Source organism: Ambystoma mexicanum, chromosome 9, assembly GCF_040938575.1.
Source record: "Ambystoma mexicanum isolate Mex_15411 chromosome 9, UKY_AmexF1_1, whole genome shotgun sequence".
Classification (NCBI taxonomy): Eukaryota; Metazoa; Chordata; class Amphibia; order Caudata; family Ambystomatidae; genus Ambystoma; species Ambystoma mexicanum.
In genome coordinates, this window is record NC_090931.1 from 450358448 (window position 1) to 450383607 (window position 25160).

The window sequence follows — 25160 nt, forward strand, 5'->3', positions numbered from 1 at the left end:
GAAATACATGCGCCCAGGCTATTCACGTGTGGAACTTCACGCGCACCCCTGAAATACACGTACCCTGCTGAAATCGCGTGTAAAACTTCCCGCGCACCCCTGAAATACACGCGCCCAGGCTATTCGCGTGTGGAACTTCCCGCGCACCCCTGAAATACACGTACCCTGCTGAAATCACGTGTAAAACTTCCCGCGCACCCCTGAAATACACGCGCCCAGGCTATTCGCGTGTGGAACTTCCCGCGCACCCCTGAAATACACGTGCCCAGGCTATGCGTGTGGAACTTCCCGCGCACCCCTGAAATACACGCGCCCAGGCTATTCGCGTGTGGAACTTCCCGCGCACCCCTGAAATACACGTACCCTGCTGAAATCGCGTGTAAAACTTCCCGCGCACCCCTGAAATACACGCGCCCAGGCTATTCGCGTGTGGAACTTCCCGCGCACCCCTGGAATACACGTACCCTGCTGAAATCGCGTGTAAAACTTCCCGCGCACCCCTGAAATACACACGCCCAGGCTATTCGCGTGTGGAACTTCCCGCGCACCCCTGAAATACACGTACCCTGCTGAAATCGCGTGTAAAACTTCCCGCGCACCCCTGAAATACACGCGCCCAGGCTATGCGTGTGGAACTTCCCACGCACCCCTGAAATACACGCGCCCAGGCTATTCGCATGTGGAACTTCCCGCGCACCCCTGAAATACACGTACCCTGCTGAAATCGCGTGTGAAACTTCCCGTGCACCCCTGAAATACACGCGCCCAGGCTATTCGCGTGTGGAACTTCCCGCGCACCCCTGAAATACACGTACCCTGCTGAAATCGCGTGTAAAACTTCCCGCGCACCCCTGAAATACACGCGCCCAGGCTATGCGTGTGGAACTTCCCGCGCACCCCTGAAATACACGCGCCCAGGCTATTCGCGTGTGGAACTTCCCGCGCACCCCTGAAATACACGTACCCTGCTGAAATCGCGTGTAAAACTTCCCGCGCACCCCTGAAATACACGCGCCCAGGCTATTCGCGTGTGGAACTTCCCGCGCACCCCTGAAATACACGTACCCTGCTGAAATCGCGTGTAAAACTTCCCGCGCACCCGTGTAATACACGTTCCCAGCCGAATCGCGTGTAAAACTTCCCGTGTACCCCTGTAATACACGTACCCAGCCAAATCGCGTGTGATAATTCCCGCGTACTCCTGTAATACACGTACCCTGCTGAAATCGCGTGTAAAACTTCCCGCGCACCCCTGTAATACACGTACCTGGCCAATTCGCATGTGAGAATTCCCGCGCACCCCTGAAATACACGTACCCTGCTGAAATCGCGTGTGAAACTTCCCGCGCACCCCTGAAATACACGCGCCCAGGCTATTCGCGTGTGGAACTTCCCGCGCACCCCTGAAATACACGTACCCTGCTGAAATCGCGTGTAAAACTTCCCGCGCACCCCTGAAATACACGCGCCCAGGCTATGCGTGTGGAACTTCCCGCGCACCCCTGAAATACACGCGCCCAGGCTATTCGCGTGTGGAACTTCCCGCGCACCCCTGAAATACACGTACCCTGCTGAAATCGCGTGTAAAACTTCCCGCGCACCCCTGAAATACACGCACCCAGGCTATTCGCGTGTGGAACTTCCCGCGCACCCCTGAAATACACGTACCCTGCTGAAATCGCGTGTAAAACTTCCCGCACACCCCTGTAATACACGTACCCAGCCGAATCGCGTGTAAAACTTCCCGTGTACCCCTGTAATACACGTACCCAGCCAAATCGCGTGTGATAATTCCCGCGTACCCCTGTAATACACGTACCCAGCCGAATCGCGTGTAAAACTTCCCGTGTACCCCTGTAATACACGTACCCAGCCAATTCGCATGTGAGAATTCCCGCGCACCCCTGTAATACACGTACCCAGCCGAATCGCGTGTAAAACTTCCCGTGTACCCCTGTAATACACGTACCAAGCCAAATCGCGTGTGATAATTCCTGCGTACCCCTGTGATACACGTGCCCTGGCTAATCGCGTGTTAAACTTCACGCGTACCCCTGTAATACACGTACCCTGGCCAATCGCGTGTTCAACTTCCCGCGTACATCTGTAATACACGTACCCTGGCTAATCGCGTGTATAACTTCACGCGTACCCCTGATATGCACGTTACCCGCTTTGCGTTCCTTGTTTGGCAGCCCTGTAAACTGGTCCAGGGTTAGCGCAGCCCTTTGCGATGATTTTGCGATTTTGATGGCTTTTCCTTGCGCGAGGGCGTTCTTGGGGCGTTACTGGCGCTGCTGCAGGGTCGCTGCGATACTCTGTGCCACGGCTGGTTTGGGAGCCTAAAATCCATGAATACGCTGTGCGCGGAAATCGGTTTTAGCGCACGTGCCTGGCGCAGACAATCGCACGCGGACACTCTGCGCCAGCCGCTTGCGACACTTTTCTGCGAAATTCTATGAATTACCCTGTATATTGGAGTGTTGTTAATACACAAAGCTAAACATACATAAACATAGGCAATGGCTGCAGAATACAACATAGAAGTACAATATTTATAATCTTGTAATTTTGAATAGTAAAATAATGAATGCTACCTTATCAGAGCTTTGAGTAATTTTAAACATGTGATAAATAGCTAACAATTCAATTCAAGACTTAGTACAAACAATATATATGAAGATCCACAATGCATACACATCAGAGGCACATACAGGGAAACTAAAGTAAGGAATAAAGAAATAGCATCACTAGAAAATGTTAATGACATTAAAGTTTATCTTCATGTATACAAATACATTGTCAGGCCGATTCATGGAATAATTAGCGCGGCGCAAGTGGGCAAAAACGTGCGAATCGCAGTGGAATAGCGAAAATCGCAGTGCAAGTGCGAAAATCGCACGAAAAGCAGCGCACATCGATTCATGGAAGTCCGTGCGCGAGAAAACCAGCGGATGTGCGATAAAAAAGAGCGCGGCGCACGTTGGCGCACAGGCCATCTAACAGCGTGGGCCAGGTCACAGCGAAAATCGCACAGGCCACAGCGAAATTCGCACATAGCGCGGCGCACGCAACAAAAGTAGGCGGAACACAGGCGTAACACTCGGAATGGGGAACAACTTGCCAAAACGTGGGCGTCACGGGGGGAAGTACAGGGCACAAGTGCGCAGAACGCCCACACGCTAGCCTCCAACACGTATTCATGGAATAGAATAGGGCAAAAAAGCGCACGCTCAAACCAGCGCACAGGTACAAACACGACCGCCACAAGAAAGCAGGCGGTAGCGTCTCTGCGGCTGTAAGAAATGTGCGCCAAAAGGTGCGCCAACAAATAGCACCTATATACTGCCATGATGAATGTCCTATACTGTGGCCCTCCAGGACAAATGACGTGCAAAGGGGTACCCACAAACACGGACACCCGCTGACAAAAAATACGTGTGCGTGTATACCGGGGTGCGCGGGAATTTCCACACGCGATTCCAGCAGGTTACGTGTATTTCAGGGGTGCGCGGGAAGTTCCACACGCGATTACAGCAGGGTACATGTATTACAGGGGTGCGCGGGAAGTTCCACACGCGATTACAGCAGGGTACGTGTATTTCAGGGGTTCGCGTGAAGTTTCTCATGCGATCGGGCCTGGGGGAGCGGGCAACGTGTATTTCAGGGGTTCGCATGAAGTTTCTCACGCGATCGGGCCTGGGGGAGCAGGCTACGTGTATTTCAGGGGTTCGCGTGAAGTTTCTCACGCGATCGGGCCTGGGGGAGCGGGCTACGTGTATTTCAGGGGTTCGCGTGAAGTTTCTCACGCGATCGGGCCTGGGGGAGCGGGCTACGTGTATTCCAGGGGTGCGTGAGAAGTTCCACACGCGAATAGCCTGTGCGCGTGTATTTCAGGGGTGCGCGGGAAGTTCCACACGCAAATAGCCTGGGCGCGTGTATTTCAGGGGTGCGCGGGAAGTTCCACACGCGAATAGCCTGGGCGCGTGTATTTCAGGGGTGCGCGGGAAGTTCCACACGCGAATAGCCTGGGCGCGTTTATTTCAGGGGTGCGCGGGAAGTTCCACACGCGAATAGCCTGGGCGCGTGTATTTCAGTGGTGCGCGGGAAGTTTTACACGCGAATAGCCTGTGCGTGTGTATTTCAGGGGTGCGCGGGAAGTTCCACACGCGAATAGCCTGGGTGCGTGTATTTCAGGGGTGCGCGGGAAGTTCCACACGCGAATAGCCTGGGCGCGTGTATTTCAGGGGTGCGCGGGAAGTTCCACACGCGAATAGCCTGGGCGCGTGTATTTCAGGGGTGCGCGGGAAGTTTTACACGCGAATAGCCTGGGCGCGTGTATTTCAGGGGTGCGCGGGAAGTTCCACACGCGAATAGCCTGGGCGCGTGTATTTCAGGGGTGCGCGGGAAGTCTTACACGCGAATAGCCTGGGCGCGTGTATTTCAGGGGTGCGCGGGAAGTTCCACACGCGAATAGCCTGGGCGCGTGTATTTCAGGGGTGCGCGGGAAGTTCCACACGCGAATAGCCTGGGCGCGTGTATTTCAGGGGTGCGCGGGAAGTTTTACACGCGAATAGCCTGGGCGCGTGTATTTCAGGGGTGCGCGGGAAGTCCCACACGCGAATAGCCTGGGCGCGTGTATTTCAGGGGTGCGCGGGAAGTTTTACACGCGAATAGCCTGGGCGCGTGTATTTCAGGGGTGCGCGGGAAGTTCCACACGCGAATAGCCTGGGCGCGTGTATTTCAGGGGTGCGCGGGAAGTTTTACACGCGAATAGCCTGGGCGCGTGTATTTCAGGGGTGCGCGGGAAGTTCCACACGCGAATAGCCTGGGCGCGTGTATTTCAGGGGTGCGCGGGAAGTTCCACACGCGAATAGCCTGGGCGCGTGTATTTCAGGGGTGCGCGGGAAGTTTTACACGCGATTTCAGCAGGGTACGTGTATTTCAGGGGTGCCGGGGAGTCCTACATGTGATTTGACAGTGTGGGTCCTCCCAGGTGTTCCCTGTACACCCTCCACGGCCCCTGCAGGCAGCCCACACCACAGGGGACTACCCTGCATCCCTGGTCATGTCCCGCAGGCAGCCCACCCAACATGGGCATGCCCCCCAGCAAAGGCACATGTCTCCTTGAACTAATGAACACCAACTCATGTCCCCCACCACCCCCACCCCCCAGCACTGTGGGGCACCGGCCAGCAGGTCCCCACCCATGTCCAACTCATGTCCCCCACCACCCCCACCCCCCAGCACTGTGGGGCACCTGCCAGCAGGCCCCCACCCATGTCTAACTCATGTCCCCCACCACCCCCACCCCCCAGCACTGTGGGGCACCTGCTAGCAGGCCCCCACCCATGTCCAACTCATGTCCCCCACCACCCCCACCCCCCAGCACTGTGGGGCACCTGCCAGCAGGCCCCCACCCATGTCCAACTCATGTCCCCCACCACCCCCACCCCCCAGCACTGTGGGGCACCTGCCAGCAGGCCCCCACCCATGTCCAACTCATGTCCCCCACCACCCCCACCCCCCAGCACTGTGGGGCACCTGCCAGCAGGCCCCCACCCATGTCCAACTCATGTCCCCCACCACCCCCACCCCCCAGCAGTGCAGGGGCAGCCTCCACCAGGCCCCCACTCATGTCTCCCACCACCCCCAGCCACCAGGGTCACCCTCCACCAGGCCCCCACTCATGTCTCCCACCACCCCCACCCCCCTGCCACCATGGGCAGACTCCAGCAGGCCCCCACTCATGTCTCCCACCACCCCCACCCCCCAGCAGTGCAGGGGCAGCCTCCACCAGGCCCCCACTCATGTCTACCACCACCCCCACCCCCCAGCAGTGCAGGGGCAGCCTCCACCAGGCCCCCACTCATGTCACCCACCACCCACACCCCCCTGCCACCATGGGCAGACTCCAGCAGGCCCCCACTCATGTCTCCCACCACCCCCACCCCCCAGCAGTGCAGGGACAGCCTCCACCAGGCCCCCACTCATGTCACCCACCACCCCCACCCCCCAGCCACCAGGGTCACCCTCCACCAGGCCCCCACTCATGTCTCCCACCACCCCCACCCCCCTGCCACCATGGGCAGACTCCAGCAGGCCCCCACTCATGTCTCCCACCACCCTCACCCCCCTGCCACCATGGGCAGACTCCACCAGACCCCCACTCATGTCTCCCACCACCCCCACCCCCCAGCCACCAGGGTCACCCTCCACCAGGCCCCCACTCATGTCACCCACCACCCCCACCCCCCTGCCACCATGGGAAGACTCCAGCAGGCCCCCACTCATGTCTCCCACCACCCCCACCCCCCTGCCACCATGGGCAGACTACACCAGGCCCCCACTCATGTCTACCACCACCCCCACGCCCCAGCAGTGCAGGGGCAGCCTCCACCAGGCCCCCACTCATGTCTCCCACCACCCCCACCCCCCAGCCACCAGGGTCACCCTCCACCAGGCCCCCACTCATGTCTCCCACCACCCCCACCCCCCTGCCACCATGGGCAGCCTCCACCAGGCCCCCACTCATGTCTCCCACCACCCCCACCCCCCAGCCACCAGGGTCACCCTCCACCAGGCCCCCACTCATGTCTGTCACCACCCCCACCCCCCTGCCACCATGGGCAGACTCCAGCAGGCCCCCACTCATGTCTCCCACCACCCCCACCCCCCAGCAGTGCAGGGGCAGCCTCCACCAGGCCCCCACTCATGTCTACCACCACCCCCACCCCCAGCAGTGCAGGGGCAGCCTCCACCAGGCCCCCACCCATGTCACCCACCACCCCCACCCCCCTGCCACCATGGGCAGACTACACCAGGCCCCCACTCATGTCTCCCACCACCCCCACCCCCCAGGGTCACCCTCCACCAGGCCCCCACTCATGTCACCCACCACCCCCACCCCCCAGCCACCAGGGTCACCCTCCACCAGGCCCCCACTCATGTCTCCCACCACCCCCACCCCCCTGCCACCATGGGCAGACTCCAGCAGGCCCCCACTCATGTCTCCCACCACCCCCACCCCCCAGCAGTGCAGGGGCAGCCTCCACCAGGCCCCCACTCATGTCTACCACCACCCCCACACCCCAGCAGTGCAGGGGCAGCCTCCACCAGGCCCCCACTCATGTCACCCACCACCCCCACCCCCCTGCCACCATGGGCAGACTACACCAGGCCCCCACTCATGTCTCCCACCACCCCCACCCCCCAGGGTCACCCTCCACCAGGCCCCCACTCATGTCTCCCACCACCCTCACACCCCAGCAGTGCAGGGGCAGCCTCCACCAGGCCCCCACTCATGTCTCCCACCACCCCCACCCCCCTGCCACCATGGGCAGCCCCCACCAGGTCCTCACAATCCCCAATCATGTGCGTAATGGTCAGCCTCCACAGCCAAAAAGCCCTACCAAGTAACCCATTCACCCACATGGAAATGGAAATCACATGTTACACCCCCAATGTTCATCAAGCTAATGAACCCATGTCCGTCACACACAATGGTTGCAATTGAATGGGAAAACACACAACATGACATGCATGAAACCAATGAGATGATACCACACAGTGAAGTATGCGAACAAAATTGTATTTGAAAAAATTAAAGAATGCTAAAGAAAGACAACTAACTACAATGTGAATGTGAGAAAAAAGAGCTGCATGTCCGTATAAAAACAGAAAACTGCAAATCAGAATAAAAAAAAAATTATGTCCAAAGTCAAATGTAAAAAAATCTCCATGCAAAAAATAAATATGTACAAAACTAACAAGGGTCCATGAGCCCAACTGAACAAAGGAAACCTACTAAAAAACCTACCTAAAAATCAACTATATACAAAAAGTGGAGCAGTGTCCGTCGACTCCAAATCATAATAAGAAAGAAAGGAAACATAAAACTAAAGAACTATATACAAAGGCGGCGGGCAAGTCCAGCGGCTCACTCCGTGGTGTCCCGGGCCAGGGCATCATCGAACTCCTGTTCGATGTCCCGGAGGCGGTCCAGTTCCATGGCCCCGAGGGTCCGCAGGGACGACGCCGTGTCCTCCTCCAACCCCCTGCGGATTGCCTCGAGGCACTTGGCCCGCCTCAGGGCCCTCCGCATGGAGTTCTCCGCCCTGACCATTGTGAGCCGCGCCTCTTCTGCCCGCCGCCGCTCCGCACCTAAGGCGTGGCCCAACCGCTGCCACACGGAAGACACTCTCTGTCCTGGGTCCCCCTGCCCTCCGGCCGATGCCTGCCCCTCCGATGTCGAAAGCCCCGAGCCTTCATGTCTCCCACCATGTTGCTGCTGCTGCTGCACTGCCTCTGCCCGTGCACTGCCTCCTGCTGCCTGCACATCCTCCGCCGGCTGGGGTGCAGTTGTTGATGTGGCCACCCCTGCTGGACCTCCGACTCCCGACTGTGGCAGGGATGCCTCCTCCACCAGCCTGGCCGCACCGTCAGAGGCAGCTCCACAGGGCACCCAGGTGACTGATGGGTGGGAAGATGGCACAGAGGACGACTGGCGCGTAGGGGGTCCAGTTGAGGAGGGGGTCGGAGCAAGCCCCATCAGATGGAGGAATCCGGCCTGGGTGACCTGTCCCAGCAGGCTGACGTGGTCAACGAGCCATTCGAGATGACGTGCAGTCTCTCCATGAAAAGACTGCAGGTCACCTCGCATGGCCCGTTGACGCAACGCCACACCAGCCAGGACAGGCTCAACCCGGACCTGGATGGCCACGTCCGCAGGCAGAGGAAGGCCAGTTGACGTCAGCTCATCCCCTGCCTGAAAACGGGTCTGGACGTAGGCATCCCTGCTGGTGCAAGATGATGCAGGGACAGGATCGGGGACAGGATTGCACACAGGCACCTCCGCGGCCGCCTGTGCTGCCTCCTGTCCCTGGTCCTGCACTGCACCACTAGCACCAGTGGGATCCCCACCTCCAGACCCCGTCTCTGGTGCTTGCACGGCCCCCTCCTCCACCAAACCCCCCAGCAACCTGGATGACTCCGTGCCATCTTCCCCTGTTGGGCCCTGTGGGGTCCCAGCTGCCCCTTCTGCTGCTGAGGAGTCCAACTGCAACCTCCGCCTCTTGGACCTCCTCCCGGCAGCTGCGTCCTGGGACGCGGCACCGGACTCCTCACTCCCCGACGAGATGACAACACGGTAGGGGAGCCGGGCCTTGCGTCTCCGGCTGGCGGTCGGATCCCCGCCGCTGTGCTCCACAGCACCTTCTCCGCCCTCTTCATCAGTTGATGCTGCAGACAGGGAGAAACAAAACACAGGCATCAGGGCACTGTACAATGGACACATACACGCATGACAGTTGCACATGAGTGGCATTGGCAAACCTCAGACATGTCATCACAATCCCCAACACACATGTCATTGCAACTCACACACATGAGCCATACCACAGCCATATCGCAACTGCCACCACCATCCCTACACATACAACAGCATCAGCAGCCAAAGGGGAGCCAGACATCACATGCAATACAGGAAGTGCACCACACATGTACACACAGCACCGCACTTGCATGCATGTCTACACCTCTGCCAAGTGTTGCACTGTTCAGACGGGCATCCATGTCACATCTGCCAATCAGGATTCCACATACCGCTGTCACATGCATCCATGTTGCATCACTGTTGCACCCTTGACAAATACACACACATGCACATGTACACAGTGCTCATACATGCAGCCGAAAACAACATACATGCCTGACATCACGGACATGTCTACTTACATACACATTCATCCAAACATGTGTGCACGCACAACTGCATTTGCCATGCAAGCCCACACACACAAGCACCATCCATGTCTCACACATTACAGCCCTTGCATGTGTCAGACCCACGGCCCTGTACACCCCCACCCATACTCGACCCCATACAAACAGATGTGCAACCGGCACAATGCCGAATAATCACCACACGCACTGCTCACAATCAGGATGCATGTACACTCACCGCTCGACTCCAGACGGGTCTGCTTCTCTAGGACCTGGACGTGGAGCGCTGGGGAAATGCGTTCCAGGACCCCCATCTGTTCTTCCGACAAGTGGCCCCGGCGCCCCTTGGCATCCGCTGCCTTCAAGAGGCGACGGGCCTTGTTCAGGGTCCTGGACCTGAAGTCCTCCCAGCGCTTCCTGACATGTTGTAAGTCCCGGACTGCCACCCCCTCCGCGTTGATGGCAGTCACGATGTCAGTCCAGATCCGAGTCCGTCCTTCCTTGTCGCCGCGGGAACTTCCGAAGAGGGCATCATACTGCCCCAGGACTTGCTCCACCAGGACACCAACTTCGGTGGCACTGAAGCTGGTGCCCCTCTGCCTCTCTGGCCGGGGGTTGTCAGTGGTCACAGATGGTGTTTGCCCCGACATGACAACCCCAGAGGCAGGAGTGGGTGGGCAACTGGGTCCTGGGGCTGGGCTGTGGAGCGATGGAATTCCAGTCGGGAGTCTTCGGTTCCAGCAGGGGTGGTCACAGCAACAGCACCCCTGGCTGATGTGCAGGCAGCAAATGGCAGTACACGTGGGCAGCAGGCAGTCAGGCAGCAGCAGATGGCAGGTGGGAGCGTGCTCGGGGCTCTGGGGGGCAGTAGTTTGGCCTTCTGGGCAGGAGCGTGGTCTTCCGTGTGCTTACGCGTGGCCAGCTTGGTACGGAGTGATTTGGCACGTGAAAATCCTGCACGTCAGCGTGAAAACCGAGGAAAGGCCCTTAGCGCGTAAGTGCGTCAGCACGCATACGAGAATCTATTGGACCAAAGGCCCTCAGCGCGTAAGCGCGTCTGTGACGTGACCCGCATGGGTGTTTCCCACACAGCACGTGATGACAGAGCACACGTGGAAAGACTGCACGTCAGAGTGTCATCGCGTGTAATTGGACAGCACGGCAGAGTCTCGTTGCGTGTAATTGGACAGCACGTCAGGGTGTCATCGCGTGTAATTGGACAAAAGTGCGCGTACACGCGATTGGCCTATGTACGTGTATATCAGGTGTGCGCGGACACTTACACACGCAAGTACGTCAGCGCACCTGTATCCCGGTGTGCGCAGGAATTTCCACACGCTATTGGACTGGGTACTGGATTTCAGGGGTGCGCGGGTCACACGCTCGCCTACAACACGCGCGACGCATTAATTTGCGCGCTAAAAAAATAACAAGCTCAGACCCAGGATGAACATACCGTTCCTAGCAGCAGTGGGCGTGGCCTACCAAAGGAGGAGAGGAGGAGGATAGTCAGGGCCAGAATATTCACACCCAGAACCAGCCTTTTCGGGATGCCTGATGACCAGGAGCATGGGAGGTACAGGTTTCCACCACACATCATACTGGACCTGGTGAGTGAGTGGGAGGATGACCTCACATCACCCACCCTGTGCTCCCAAGCACTCAGCCCCCTGGGGAAGGTCCTCAATGTACTGCACTTCTTAGCCACTGGATCATTTCAGCGGACAAGTGCCATTGTGGGTGGTGTATCACAGGCCACCCAGTCACGCTGCCTACACCAGGTCTTGAACATCATCACTGCACGCCCATCAGTCCGCAGGCACATATACCTGCCCAGAACCCCTGCAGAAAGGCATGCTGCCGCCCTGGATTTCTACGCTGTGGCATGATTCCCCAAAGTGCTAGGTGCCATCAACTGCACCCATGTGGCTCTAAGTCCCCCCAGGGCATCAGAGCACATCTATAGGAACCGCAAGCACTGGCATTCCATCAACGTGCAGGTAGTATGTAATGCCAAGGGAATCATCACCTCAGTATATGCCAACTATCCCGGGTCCACCCACGACAGCTTCATTTACCGAATGTCCACCCTAAGCCGGGACCTAGAAGCTGGGCGGCATGGCGATACATGGCTGCTTGGTGAGTATGAATGCCACTGCACATGCATGCATGTCAGATACTGAGCAAGGTCACAACCCCACCAATGATACCAATCACCACCTCCACAGGGGACAGTGCCTACCCTCTCAGCCCCCACATGATGACGCCAATTCGGAACCCCACCACGCCACCCCAGGTAAGATATAACGCAGGCCACATTACAACCCGGGGCATAGTGGAGCGCACATTCGGAGTGCTGAAGTCACGCTTTCGCTCCCTTGACCGTTCTGGCGGGCAGCTGTAGTACGCTCCCCCAGTAGTGTGCAGGATCATAGTGGCAGCATGTGTCCTGCACAACGTTGCAACACGCCGGGGCCTGGCCGTGGACATGGTGGTGCCCCCCCACCCCCAACCACATGCACAGCCGCTGCGCATGGGAGGGGAAAGGGCACGGGGGGAGGCAGCCCGTACACAGCTAGTGGCTAATTACTTCACATAGAAATCACACCCCTGTGGAGTGCACACTGCCCTGGCACATTCCATCTGACAATCAATGATGACTCAACCTGACACTGACCCTGAATGTCTGGAGAAAGAACCGTGAAAACCATATCAGCCTGAGATTGTTCACCTGGAAGTGTCACAATGTGTGCATCCCTACCCACACAGACACCACCAATGCAGTTTTGTGAAGTTACACATTCAAGCAGCTAAAATGAATACCCACTTGCAAAATGCAACAAGAGGACAGTGCCATGTCAGCCAACCCAACCCCAGCACCGCCACACCACACACCGTGCCATGTCATGATATTTGCAGGTAAACAAAGTAATCCCCACAACATGACACTAGTGTCACAATGTACAGTGTCCCTATTAGATACTTGCAACACCTGAAATGCTCACAGTAATGCCGGACCAACAACAAACTTGAGCACGTACTACCATTAACATGACATCACTAATGTTAAATATTAGTAGTCTCACCACCTGGAAATGCCTGCACTCCCACCACTACCAACTGTGCAGTGTTGGCGCCATGTAGAGTTGTAGGTGCACTGCTGCCAACATGGACCACATCTCCAGACTAGAGGTCCTTGTGTAGACATGAGGAAGGGACCTGCAAATTGGGAGGTAGACACAGAAGATGAGTTACACATCAATGCAACATGCAGTGTACAACACAACAGCAATATGCACTAGGAATGTATACACAGTATTGACTACAGACTGCCCACACAGCTCATGGGAGTCCAACGTCACTGTGTAATTCACTGTCACTTGGGCACACCCTTTGCAAGCCCATGGAAACGGGAAGCAGGAGGGGTGTGTGTGACTCAAACCCAAGCATCTGAACCAAATACATTACAAGCCTGCATGTGCCCAGCCACAATGCAGCGTATGCCCACAGGAACCACGGAAGCCAACAAATCGTCCCAAAAAAATTGGGAATAAAATAAATAAAAATGAAAATAAAAATTAAAAAAAATCAAAAATGGCCATTGAAGGGCCCGGGGGGGTTGGGGAGGCCACCCAGGAGGTCCGAGGACAGGATGCACACCAGAACCCACCTGCGTGGATCCTAGGAAAATAAAACACCTCCATGGGCTCATGGCCCACACGGTTACCCTATTGTGGGAGTATCACTGCTGTCGCTATTATCACCCTGTGCAGCTGCATCCGGAGGTGGTTGCACTATGGGAGGCAGCCCACGCAAGGCCCTAGTCTGCTCCTCCATGGCTGCAAGCATGTGGGTGTGGTAGGTCTGGTTCTGGAGGATGAGTGTGCGGAGGTCCCCATGCAACAATTCACGGGATGCCCGGACCTCCGCCCTCGTTGCCTGCATCTCAGCTGAGAGCGTACGGGTGAGACGCTCCAGCTGCTGTTCTGTCCTTTGGTGTGTTGAAGCCTCAAGCTCAACAAGAGTCGTCCTGAGGTGAAGGAGCTCCTGCCTCAGGGCTTCCCTGTGGCCCTGGGACTCAATGGAGATGGCCTCCTGTAGAGTCGCCAGTGCCGCCCGCCTGTCCCTGTTGGACCCCAACATGTCCTCCCTGTGTGACTGGCAGATGGAGTCGGTTGCCTGCTCTAGTCGCTCCATCAGCCTTTCAGGGGGGACAATGGAAGTGGCCACCCTATCCATGGCCTGAGCCATCATCTCGGATGATGCTGCCTGTTGGGTTGCCATACCGTAAATGGATTGCTCCCATGCGGTATTGCCAGGTGGCGTACGGCCACCACGTCGGCGGGCACCACACCTGTCTGGGGCAAGGCGAACTGCGCCTTGCTGTGCCGGCACTGCCTGAGGCTGCAGGACTGCATTCCCCCTCTGATCTGCTGGCCCAGGAACAGGATCAGATGTCGCGGAGTGTGACCCTGCATCCGTAACCACCAAAGGCGTAGCTGCCAACACTGACATCCCCATTGAGGGTTCTGACCCTGTTGCAGGTGGGTGAGACAGAACAGAATCCCTCCCTGGAACACTCACCTGCGACGGCACGTAGGTCTCATCCGAATCAACACCTGAGTACAGCTCGGGGGAGGTGCAGCCAGAGACACCCCTTGAGAGCACGACCTGCAGCAGTTGTGGGTTCTCACCCACCACCACACCACGTCCCTCACTGGTGGTTGGTCGGCCTTCGGACCCCTCCTGGGTCTGCACCATCTCCACAACCCCAGCAGTATCAGGTGCGTCTTCCCCTGCAAAGACATGAAAACAAAGAAATGGAAACAGGCATTAGCACCATGGCACACAATGAGGGCTGAGAAGCAAGAGAAACAGTACTTGTTTGACACATGTCCCACATGACTAAAACCCTCCCATGCATGCACCCTCACTGCGTATGAAGGGCAGGCAAATGGCACACACTGATGACACCAAGATGGAAGATGAACACATTTTCTGCATGCTGCCTGGCAGTGGCATCACACATTGCCCTGTGATTGGCAGGTGAAACACACATGCCATCACACAGATGGCATGTACCATTGCTATTGAGTGAAGATGGAGAGGAGGGCAGCACCTATTCATTCAGTCCAGTTCCCGCATGTAATAGCTTTTGTAATTCAAACAGGTCAGATTCTTCACTTGGAGCTGCCAGTCCAAAATGGTGCAATTGCACAGGGACATGTCTGAACAAATGATATCCAGGAAACAAAGTCACTCCACTTTACCATAGCCATGTCAGACATGTGACTAGAGGACTGCGACATGCCTAGTAAAAGTGGTGGAATGCAAACAATCTGACTAAATGAACAGTGAAAAATCAGGCAACAATGTTGTGGCAGGGTGACACTTCAAGGGCAACTGGCGTGCAGTTGGGCTAGATGTCTACTGTTGGCAGAAGGGATACTGCTATGGCCAAATGCAGCTGCGCAGGACGTATTGCATGAAGCACATGGCTGACCCATACGACTCAGGTGCACACACTCTCACCTGTCACACAAACAGAAGCCCTCACACACACCATGCACATGGATGACACGCACATGGATGACACACACATGCATGTGCACTCACCGGACAATGCCTCGTAATCAGGCAGATCTCCCACGCCTTGGATCTGTTCCTCCGTGACGTAGGTCCCAGCGACTGACTCATGTGGAGTGAGTTCCATGTCTACTACTGGAGACCCACCTCCAGTCACTAGAGTTGCGGCATGACTTGAGGCCAGCTTACTCTTTGCCCTGCGCTTTAGGTCATTCCAGCGCTTATAGCAATCATTGGCTGTGCGCCTCACGATTCCAAGGGCACTTACGATGTCCGCAACGGTCTGCCAGTGTGCCTGGCGTTGTGCAGGTGTGGTCTTGGATCCTGCAACAATGACCATCTCGTTGTCATGTGCGGACACATACTCGACAAGTGCATTCAGTTCGTCATCCGTGAAGCTGGGCTTCCTGGATGGGCCGGACTGTGTAGCCGTGTCTGGGGCATCAGCCTGTGCCGGACGAGCACTCTTCCTCTTCCGCTTGGAAGGTGGTGGTGATCCTGAGTGTCCTGCGCTGCTCTGGACACTAGGGGCAGGAGCCCTGGTGGACTCTGTATCAGGAGTGTGGGATTGCACACTCAGCATGGGAGTTGGTGCAGGCATTGGCTCTAGAGTGATGGTGTCAGGGGGAATGTCAGCAGCATGGACTAGGACCGACACTGTCCGGGCTGGGTGTGTGAGGGCTGGGGTGGATGGAGCCGCAGCTGCCCCTGCAGCCTCTCCGCCCTGCCTACTTGGTGCAGCAGATGACCTTGCTGCCACAGATGCACGTGGCATGGTGACATCAACGTGCACCAGCGCACGTGTCATGGGCCTGCTGACCTGGAAGTCAGCCATGGAGTCAGCCAGGTCTGGTGCCACAATGGGCTGGTCCAACAAGGGCTGAGCATGGATGGTGTCAGCCACATCAGCCTCAACGGGAGGGGGGGGGGATTATGGGTGCCCTTGACTGGTCCTCCACACATGGGGGGACAGGCTCACCCTGCAAGTAACGACCACGTCCCCTACCGGATCCACCACGGCCACCACTTGTGGCTCTTCCACCTTTGCCACCCTTACGGAATCCTCGCCTCCCAGCCATGGCACTGATGTTAATGTGCGTATGGGAGTGGGTGTAAAATATTGTCCTGGGCAATTGGGGGTCAAAGGGGTTGGGTACCAGATGGTAATTGTACCCTAGTGCTCTTGCAAGGCTGATTGTAACCCCTGGGGAAAGATGACGGGTCAGGCTACACACAGGAGCCCCAAAAAAGGGAGATGATGTGCACGCAACCCCTCCTAGACCACGTGTGCAGAAAGAAAAACCAGCACTACGCTGTGGCACCCAGTAACACAAGAATGAACGTATGCGTGTCACACGCAGCCTAGAATGACCTCTGAAGGGGTAGGCTACACACGGGGCAAGCACAGATGTTAGATACGTGCGTGACTCACCGTCTGCCAGATAAAAGAGCGTGAAAAAGGAGCGCGTTTGGTTGGCAACACCCCCGCCAAAAGAAGATTTGTACGCTGTCTGAGGAGACAGGACAACAGTAGTAGGGAACACTGTTTGAGGGAACAGGCCCAGGTAAACCAGTTAAAGTGAAAAAAGAGAAAAAGCTGTCAGAGGTAACAGGGAATACAAACTTGAAACGCCGTGAAGTAAATCGTGTGTGAAACGACAAGAAGTACAGAATTCACCCACTCGCTCTCCACGAAAAGCACGTACAAGGAAATGGTGTTCTACGTGTACCTTTTATACAGGCCCACACGTCCAGCGTCACTTACGCGGCGTGTACGCGCTAGGGCCATTTCCACCAATTACACGCTTTGTCACTTCTGCGTGTAGGGCCATTTCCACCAATTACACGCTTTGTCACTTCTGCGTGTAGGGCCATTTCCACCAATCACACGCGATGACACTCTGACGTGCAGTCTTTCCACGTGTGCTCTGTCATCACGTGCTGTGTGGGAAACACCCGTGCGGGTCACGTCACAGACGCGCTTACGCGCTAAGGGCCTTTCCTCGGTTTTCACGCTGACGTGCAGGATTTTCACTTGCCAAATCACTCCGTACCAAGCTGGCCACGCGTAAGCACACGGAATACCACGCTCCTGCCCGGAAGGCCGCACTACTGCCCCCCAGAGCCCCGAGCACGCTCCCACCTGCCATCTGCTGCTGCCTGACTGCCTGCTGCCCCTGCACTGCTGGGGGGTGGGGGTGGTGGGAGACATGAGTGGGGGCCTGGTGGAGGCTGCCCCTGCACTGCTGGGGGGTGGGGGTGGTGGGAGACATGGATGGGGGCCTGGTGGAGGCTGCCCCTGCACTGCTGGGGGGTGGGGGTGCAGGGGGACATGAGCAGGTGTGCAGGGTAGTCCCCTGTTTTGTGGGCTGCCTGCAGGGACCGTCGAGGGTGTACAGGGAACACCTGTGAGGACCCACCCAGCCTAATCGCGTGTGTCACGCACCCCTGTAATACACGTACCAAGCCAAATCGCGTGTTATAATTCCCGCGCACCCCTGAAATACACGCGCCCAGGCTATTCGCGTGTGGAACTTCCCGCGCACCCCTGAAATACACGCGCCCAGGCTATTCGCGTGTGGAACTTCCCGCGCACCCCTGAAATACACCCGCCCAGGCTATTCGCGTGTGGAACTTCCCGCGCACCCCTGAAATACACGCGCCCAGGCTATTCGCGTGTGGAACTTCCCGCGCACCCCTGAAATACACGCGCCCAGGCTATTCGCGTGTGGAACTTCCCGCGCACCCCTGAAATACACGTAGCACGCTGGGAGACATGAGTGGGGGCCTGGTGGAGGGTGCCCCTGGTGACTGGGGGGTGGGGGTGGTGGTAGACATGAGTGGGGGCCTGGTGGAGGGTGCCCCTGCACTGCTGGGGGGTGGGGGTGGTGGTAGACATGAGTGGGGGCCTGGTGGTGGGTGCCCCTGCACTGCTGGGGGGTGGGGGTGGTAGGAGACATGGGTGGGGGCCTGGTGGAGGCTGCCCCTGCACTGCTGGGGGGTGGGGGTGCAGGGGGACATATGCAGGTGTGCAAGGTAGTCCCCTGTTTTGTGGGCTGCCTGCAGGGGCCGTCGAGGGTGTACAGGGAACACCTGTGAGGACCCACCCAGCCTAATCGCGTGTGTAACTTCCCACGCACCCCTGTAATACACGTACCAAGCCAAATCGCGTGTGATAATTCCCGCGCACCCCTGAAATACACGCGCCCAGCCTATTCGCGTGTGGAACTTCCCGCGCACCCCTGAAATACACGCGCCCAGGCTATTCGCGTGTGGAACTTCCCGCGCACCCCTGAAATACACGTACCCTGCTGAAATCACGTGTAAAACTTCCCGCGCACCCCTGAAATACACGCGCCCAGGATATTCGCGTGTGGAACTTCCTGCGCACCCCTGAAATACACGCGCCCAGGCTATTCGTGTGTGGAACTTCCCGCGCACCCCTGAAATACATGCGCCCAGGCTATTCGCGTGTGGAACTTCCCGCGCACCCCTGAAATACACGCGCACAGGCTATTCGCGTGTGGAACTTCCCGCGCACCCCTGAAATACACGCGCCCAGGCTATTCGCGTGTGGAACTTCCCGCGCACCCCTGAAAAACACGCGCCCAGGCTATTCGCATGTGGAACTTCCCGCGCACCCCTGAAATACACGCGCCCAGGCTATTCGCGTGTGGAACTTCCCGCGCACCCCTGAAATACACGCGCCCAGGCTATTCGCGTGTGGAACTTCCCGCGCACCCCTGAAATACACACGCCCAGGCTATTCGCGTGTGGAACTTCCCGCGCACCCCTGAAATACACGTAGCACGCTGGGAGACATGAGTGGGGGCCTGGTGGAGGGTGCCCCTGGTGACTGGGGGGTGGGGGTGGTGGGAGACATGAGTGGGGGCCTGGTGGAGGGTGCCCCTGCACTGCTGGGGGGTGGGGGTGGTGGTAGACATGAGTGGGGGCCTGGTGGAGGGTGCCCCTGCACTGCTGGGGGGTGGGGGTGGTGGGAGACATGGGTGGGGGCCTGGTGGAGGCTGCCCCCGCACTGCTGGGGGGTGGGGGCGCAGGGGGACATGAGCAGGTGTGCAGGGTAGTCCCCTGTTTTGTGGGCTGCCTGCAGGGGCCGTCGAGGGTGTACAGGGAACACCTGTGAGGACCCACCCAGCCTAATCGCGTGTGTAACTTCCCACGCACCCCTGTAATACATGTACCAAGCCAAATCGCGTGTGATAATTCCCGCGCACCCCTGTAATACACGTACCTGGCCAAATCGCATGTGAGAATTCCCGCGCACCCCTGTAATACACGTACCCAGCTGAATCGCGTGTAAAACTTCCCGTGTACCCCTGTAATACACGTACCCAGCCAAATCGTGTGTGATAATTCCGGCGTACCCCTGTGATACACGTGCCCTGGCTAATCGCGTGTAAAACTTCACGCGTACCCCTGTAATACACGTACCCTGGCCAATCGCGTGTAGAACTTCCCGCGTACCCCTGTAATACACGTACCCTGGCTAATCGCGTGTATAACTTCACGCGTACCCCTGATATGCACGTTACCCGCTTTGCGTTCCTTGTTTGGCAGCCCTGTAAACTGGTCCAGGGTTAGCGCAGCCCTTTGCGATGATTTAGCGATTTTGATGGCTTTTCCTTGCGCGAGGGCGTTCTTGGGGGCGTTACTGGCGCTGCTGCAGGGTCGCTGCGATACTCTGCGCCACGGCTGGTTTGGGAGCCTAAAATCCATGAATACGCTGTGCGCGGAAATCGGTTTTAGCGCACGTGCCTGGCGCAGACAATCGCACGCGGACACTCTGCGCCAGCCGCTTGCGACACTTTTCTGCGAAATTCTATGAATTACCCTGTGTGTGTTTAAGGCCTGCTTAATGCCCCATCTATGTGTACCATGAGCTGAGACCAAACCCTAGGGGAAGTACTTTAAGAACATACAAAAAGGTTAATGTGTAGATATATAGCACCATTTAAATTTTGGAAATTATCATTGTCAGTAAAAATAAAAAAAAAACTAGCCTAATCATGTCAGGTGGCCCAGATATGTGATGTCATCAATGACATTTGTGATGTCATCTTTGATGTCCTGTGTTGTTAGTATTAGCAGTGCACAGTGGTGGTGTGAGTTATGGTTGCTTAACTTACCATAACTGGCAAATTTCAGATGTTTTTCGGTTTTACTTATAACCATAATGTCCCTTTAACAAAGTTTTGTCATTGATATATATAACAAACTTAAAACCTTCAAAATGATCATGATTTAACCACCGCAGACCCGCCTTTAGTTGCAGGCCTTTCATTTTTTTATTTTCAGTGCAGAAAGATAAAGGGATTAGGGATTGTCCTGATAAATCAAACACATTCAATTCGGGCTACAAGACACATAAACAGAATTCCTGATGAGGTAAAAATAAGGTCAGAGAAAAGGAAGAATATTTTGGGGTTTAGCAGATAGCAGATAGATCTCCTACACTTGGAATATGGATAGAAGGGTAAAATGTCAGTGTTATTCCCTCAGTATTGCAGGAGGAATGAATCAGTCGTTAAGATGCCTTGGGGCCCTGACCGCCTCATCTCGCATCGTAGCCACTGTTTATTTACTGCACTTGCTTAGGTTCACCCTCCCCACTGGAGGTTGCACTTAGTTTTTTCTCTTATTAGCACTTCACCCTGAGCACTTCTCCACGAGCACCACAGCACCTATCCCCTAACCTCCTCCCCTCTGCACTTGCAAGTTCTGAACACTCACAAGGCATAGTAGGTTTGTCTCCCCTCCCTGTTATTCTTCTGATGTGTTTGTACTATTAATTCAATTGTTTATCGTTGTTGTAAATCATTGTCTAGCTTCCACTGTCCCCACCTTGTTGCCCTGTGGGCACTTTGAAACAGTTTTGCTAATTGTCCAAGCGCCTAACAAGTGACCCATAAATAAACCTCAGTATTATAGTGGTTATATGGACCATGCTGTCAGTGGTCCCACTGCAATCATCTCTGTATTACAGCAGGAGTTTAAGCATGGCAGGTATTTATTGAATTGTTCATTTATAACGTACTTGATACAAGCAAGTGGTTTCTAAGCATGGGATCGGGATTCAAACCTGTGCTGCGCCACATTGGGCCTCATTCCGAGTACGGCGCTAACCAATGGCGCTATTAACGCCTTGGTTGACGCCGTACCCGGACCGGCAGCGCCTTGGTGGATGGCGGAATTACCGCCCCATTCCAAGGTTGGCGGGGCGGTAATTCCCCATTCACCAAGGCTCTTCCCCATTCCCAAATGAGCCCCCATAGGGCTCAATGGGAATGGGGAAGATGCAAATAACGGTGACCGTTCATTACTGTCACCGTTATTGGCTTGGAGGCCCCTTTGCGCCCTCGACTTTAACACCTGCTCAAAGCAGGAGTTAAGGGCGAGGGCGCAAAGGGAACTCGGAGTATGGCGGTAAGGGATCACCGCCACCGGTCTCGTTACCGGTGGCCGCTATCCCTTACCGCCATACTCGGAATGAGGCCCATTGTCTTGCTTCTAAGAAAAACACGTTGCCCCTGAGCTATTCTTCCTCACTGTGTCATGTCAATGACCTCATTTTGACATTGGGAATCTAGACACTGCGGACTCATGGCAGTGCTTGGTTTGATACAGATGTTATCAGCATTTGTATTATATGTGCGAGTCCAGTAGAAATGAGCAGAGCCGGATGAAAATTATGACGCTCGTAACCAATTATAATATAGTCATTGAGCAATTGCATCTCAAGAGATAAACAGAACCTTGAGACACATGAAAGAACATGATAACATGAGAGTGCGAAAGAGCAGATAACAACAGAAGTAATAGACAGCAATAACAGCATGTGAATTCTTTGTGTTACAGGGAAGACGTGCTACCAGTGGAGGACATCCTGTCACTGATGTGGATCGAGAGACTGCGGAGAGTGCAACTGAGGAGGAGTTCCTGGAGGAAGACGTAATAAGTCAAGCCAGAAATACGGAGCGGCTCCTGCAGAGTTGTGCCTCAAAGCACTCTTTGCCTTCAATAATCCCAAGGGAGAAGACCCTCTAAAGGGTGTGTCCTCCATAATGTGGGGCAACATGCAAAGATTACAACATGCAACTGTGTTTTTGCAGGGAGTTCAGCGGTCTCTGGGATGCCTACTAGTGTTGTACACACTTGTACTGGGTGGATTGGTGTGTGCTGCATTCATGCTATACTACCTGGCGTGGGACTAGTAATATCCACACAACTATGGCAAGCCTGTGCTATGAAACATGTGTGCTAGATCGCTTCCTTCTGCCAGCCGGGTGATGTATACACTCATCCCGTGAGAACCTCTGTCTGCTGAATTCTGTTTGGACCACTTGGCACTAAACTAGTGATATTTATGTTTCCTACTGGGAGGGATGACTCCTGTTCCATTCCTTCCTGGCACACCACCTGGCATCAGACAAACTTTGTATACACTGGTAACGGGAAGCCGCCACAAGACAGACTTTGATAGTGCACTGCTTGGCACCAGACTAGTGGTACACACCCGTCCACTGGTACAATTTGTCTTTGGCATTCTTAGTACAGCATCTGGTATCAGACTGTTAGATACATGCTCTCCAAGGGGCACTTCTTAGGATGTATTCACGTGAGGTCATTTCCTAGTTTACAACTAGAATATTATTCTGCACTCCCGCTACGCCACCCGTCACCAATCTACTGATTGACATACTTCTACCAGAGGGTGCGTGTCTGCTACACTCTTGTGTGACACCGCACCGTAATAGTGGTTAACACAATCCTAAAAGATGACTCTGCACAAAAAGAACTCTCGTGTGAAACTGAATGGACCTACTTCATTATAGAAGATGGCATATCTCTTCTTCAGTGTAAGAACTGATATGACGCTACCTCTTATTGCCACGGGTGCCACACTTTGATTTTCCCTGCAAGGAGACTAATATCGCTTCTTCTTATAGCCTGCAAAGGCTCGAGGCTGTAAGCACAATATACAGAGGCACTGATGTATTCTTTCCTTAAAAGCCAGCATTTTTTTTCCAAAAATATATTTTCAACCAAAGCCTAAATCGTATTAATCTTTATCCATGTATGGTATTTTGTGTAGCACGGACATGCCACCCTGAGACGGAGTAGTAGATTATAAATAAACTTGTGTAGTGGGCTGTTGCTTTTTGCTTATATAGGTGCAGCATTATTTGTTAATAAGCTGAAGAGCATGTGGTTAAGATATGTTCTTATGGTTGGATTGAAGTATTTTAAAACATTAGGACCTGTGCTCCAATGGATCTGCCCCGGGACTTTGGCCGACTGAAATTTGGTTGGCGTATGGGATGTGGGTTGGCTGGTTGAAGGTCTCTGGTTGGCCTGTATTGGACAGTAATGATGTTGCACTGCATTTTATAAGCATTCTATGAGGTGAAGAGCCTATAATGCAGCTTTCTTGTCTTTTCTGATTCTGACTGAAACGGATCGCCTGGTTTTGTACACCTGTCAATAGATCTATGACTTTTTCAGGAATGCTGGTGTCGCTTATATTTTACTAACGAAAGAGTCAAAACCAGGACTTTTGCCATTTCTACTTAACAGTATTATGAAGCAATAATAAGATATTTTGAAGCATTCAGTGTTAGGGTTTAGTGGACTTGACCAAGTCACTTATTTGTCTAGTCAAACACATTTACTGTTCTGTGTTGAGGCTGAAGCTGAACCCATGCCCTGTGTCGCCCCAAAGTAATAGTAGCTGACTTTATGCCACCTAGTACCAAGCTTACTGGTTTGTCACCATAATGTTCACCCATCAGAACAGAGTTCTCCAAGGCCAGTCACAAAGGGCCAGATCCACTCCTTGTGCTCAGGATATCACACATAATACATGTGAATATAGTGAATTTAAATGGGAGTCATTCATATAGTCATTGGTTATGCTTAAAACCCTGCGTACATGAGGTGGTTGAGGAATGCTCCTCATTTCATTTTCCGGAGATTAATCTGGGTGCCGTCCACGCATACCTGAAATTGAAGCTGTTGTAGTTCAATTACCTTTGCAAGCATGCACATGTAGATAAATGTGGGAGGGGGCTATGCTGAAGTCCACAAGGGACCCTATGCTTGGAAGCATTGACTTACCTGATGCCTGTTTGCAAGCCGCAGTCAGGAGGATTGAATGAATTCACGCTGGTGAAGTACAACAACATTCTTATCGACTCGCTTCACCTTTTAATGTAATAATCGAAAGTTCTCAAGCTGCTGAGAGGTCACTGGGAAAGTGTTCTACCATGTGTTTGCCAGTGAAGTCTATGTTTTCCTCTTCAGTCTGCATGCAGCTGGAGGCTTGTGAAAAACATTGCGATGCTCGAAACACCCCTGAAGGGATTAACATCATCGGCATTGATGTACGCCACTAAGCTTAAAATCAGTCTGAGGTTCTACACTGCGTGTTTTCAAGAGGTTGTGATAATTGGAAGCGCCATCTGGTCAGTGACGACAGTCTTTAGAAAGCACATGCTCATACCTTCTGTGGTGTTAGGGCAAGATTTAGGAACAAGCACTTGGCAAGAGATTTTTTATGCAGTGTTCAACTGTTAAGTTGGAAGCTTGCCTCTAGCCTTGTGACCACTTCTTAATGCTGTAGATCATACTGGAAGAATTGGTCATATAAAGATGATTAGTTGCTGTTTCTATGTTTCAATACATGTGAATCAAGCAGGACAACAGGTCCTGCATATGATGTTTGAGAACAGCAGCTGATTAGAAAGCTCTTAGAAAATGCTGACAGTTCCTTGAACGAGTTGGTTGTCTCATTGATGCAGCTGCGGTTGACGTGACACTTGCATTAGCCAATA

At 54.8% G+C, this 25160-nt stretch overlaps 1 long non-coding RNA gene across 1 annotated transcript in view; it reads left to right on the top strand.

Moving 5' to 3' along the window:
* LOC138489656 (uncharacterized) overlaps window positions 1-23547 on the top strand; it is a 203404-nt gene extending 179857 nt beyond the window's left edge. The window contains exon 2 of the long non-coding RNA XR_011274854.1: window positions 22186-23547. This is a non-coding gene — a long non-coding RNA (uncharacterized lncRNA). The remainder of the gene's footprint in view (window positions 1-22185) is intronic.
* The last annotated feature ends 1613 nt before the right edge of the window (window positions 23548-25160 follow it).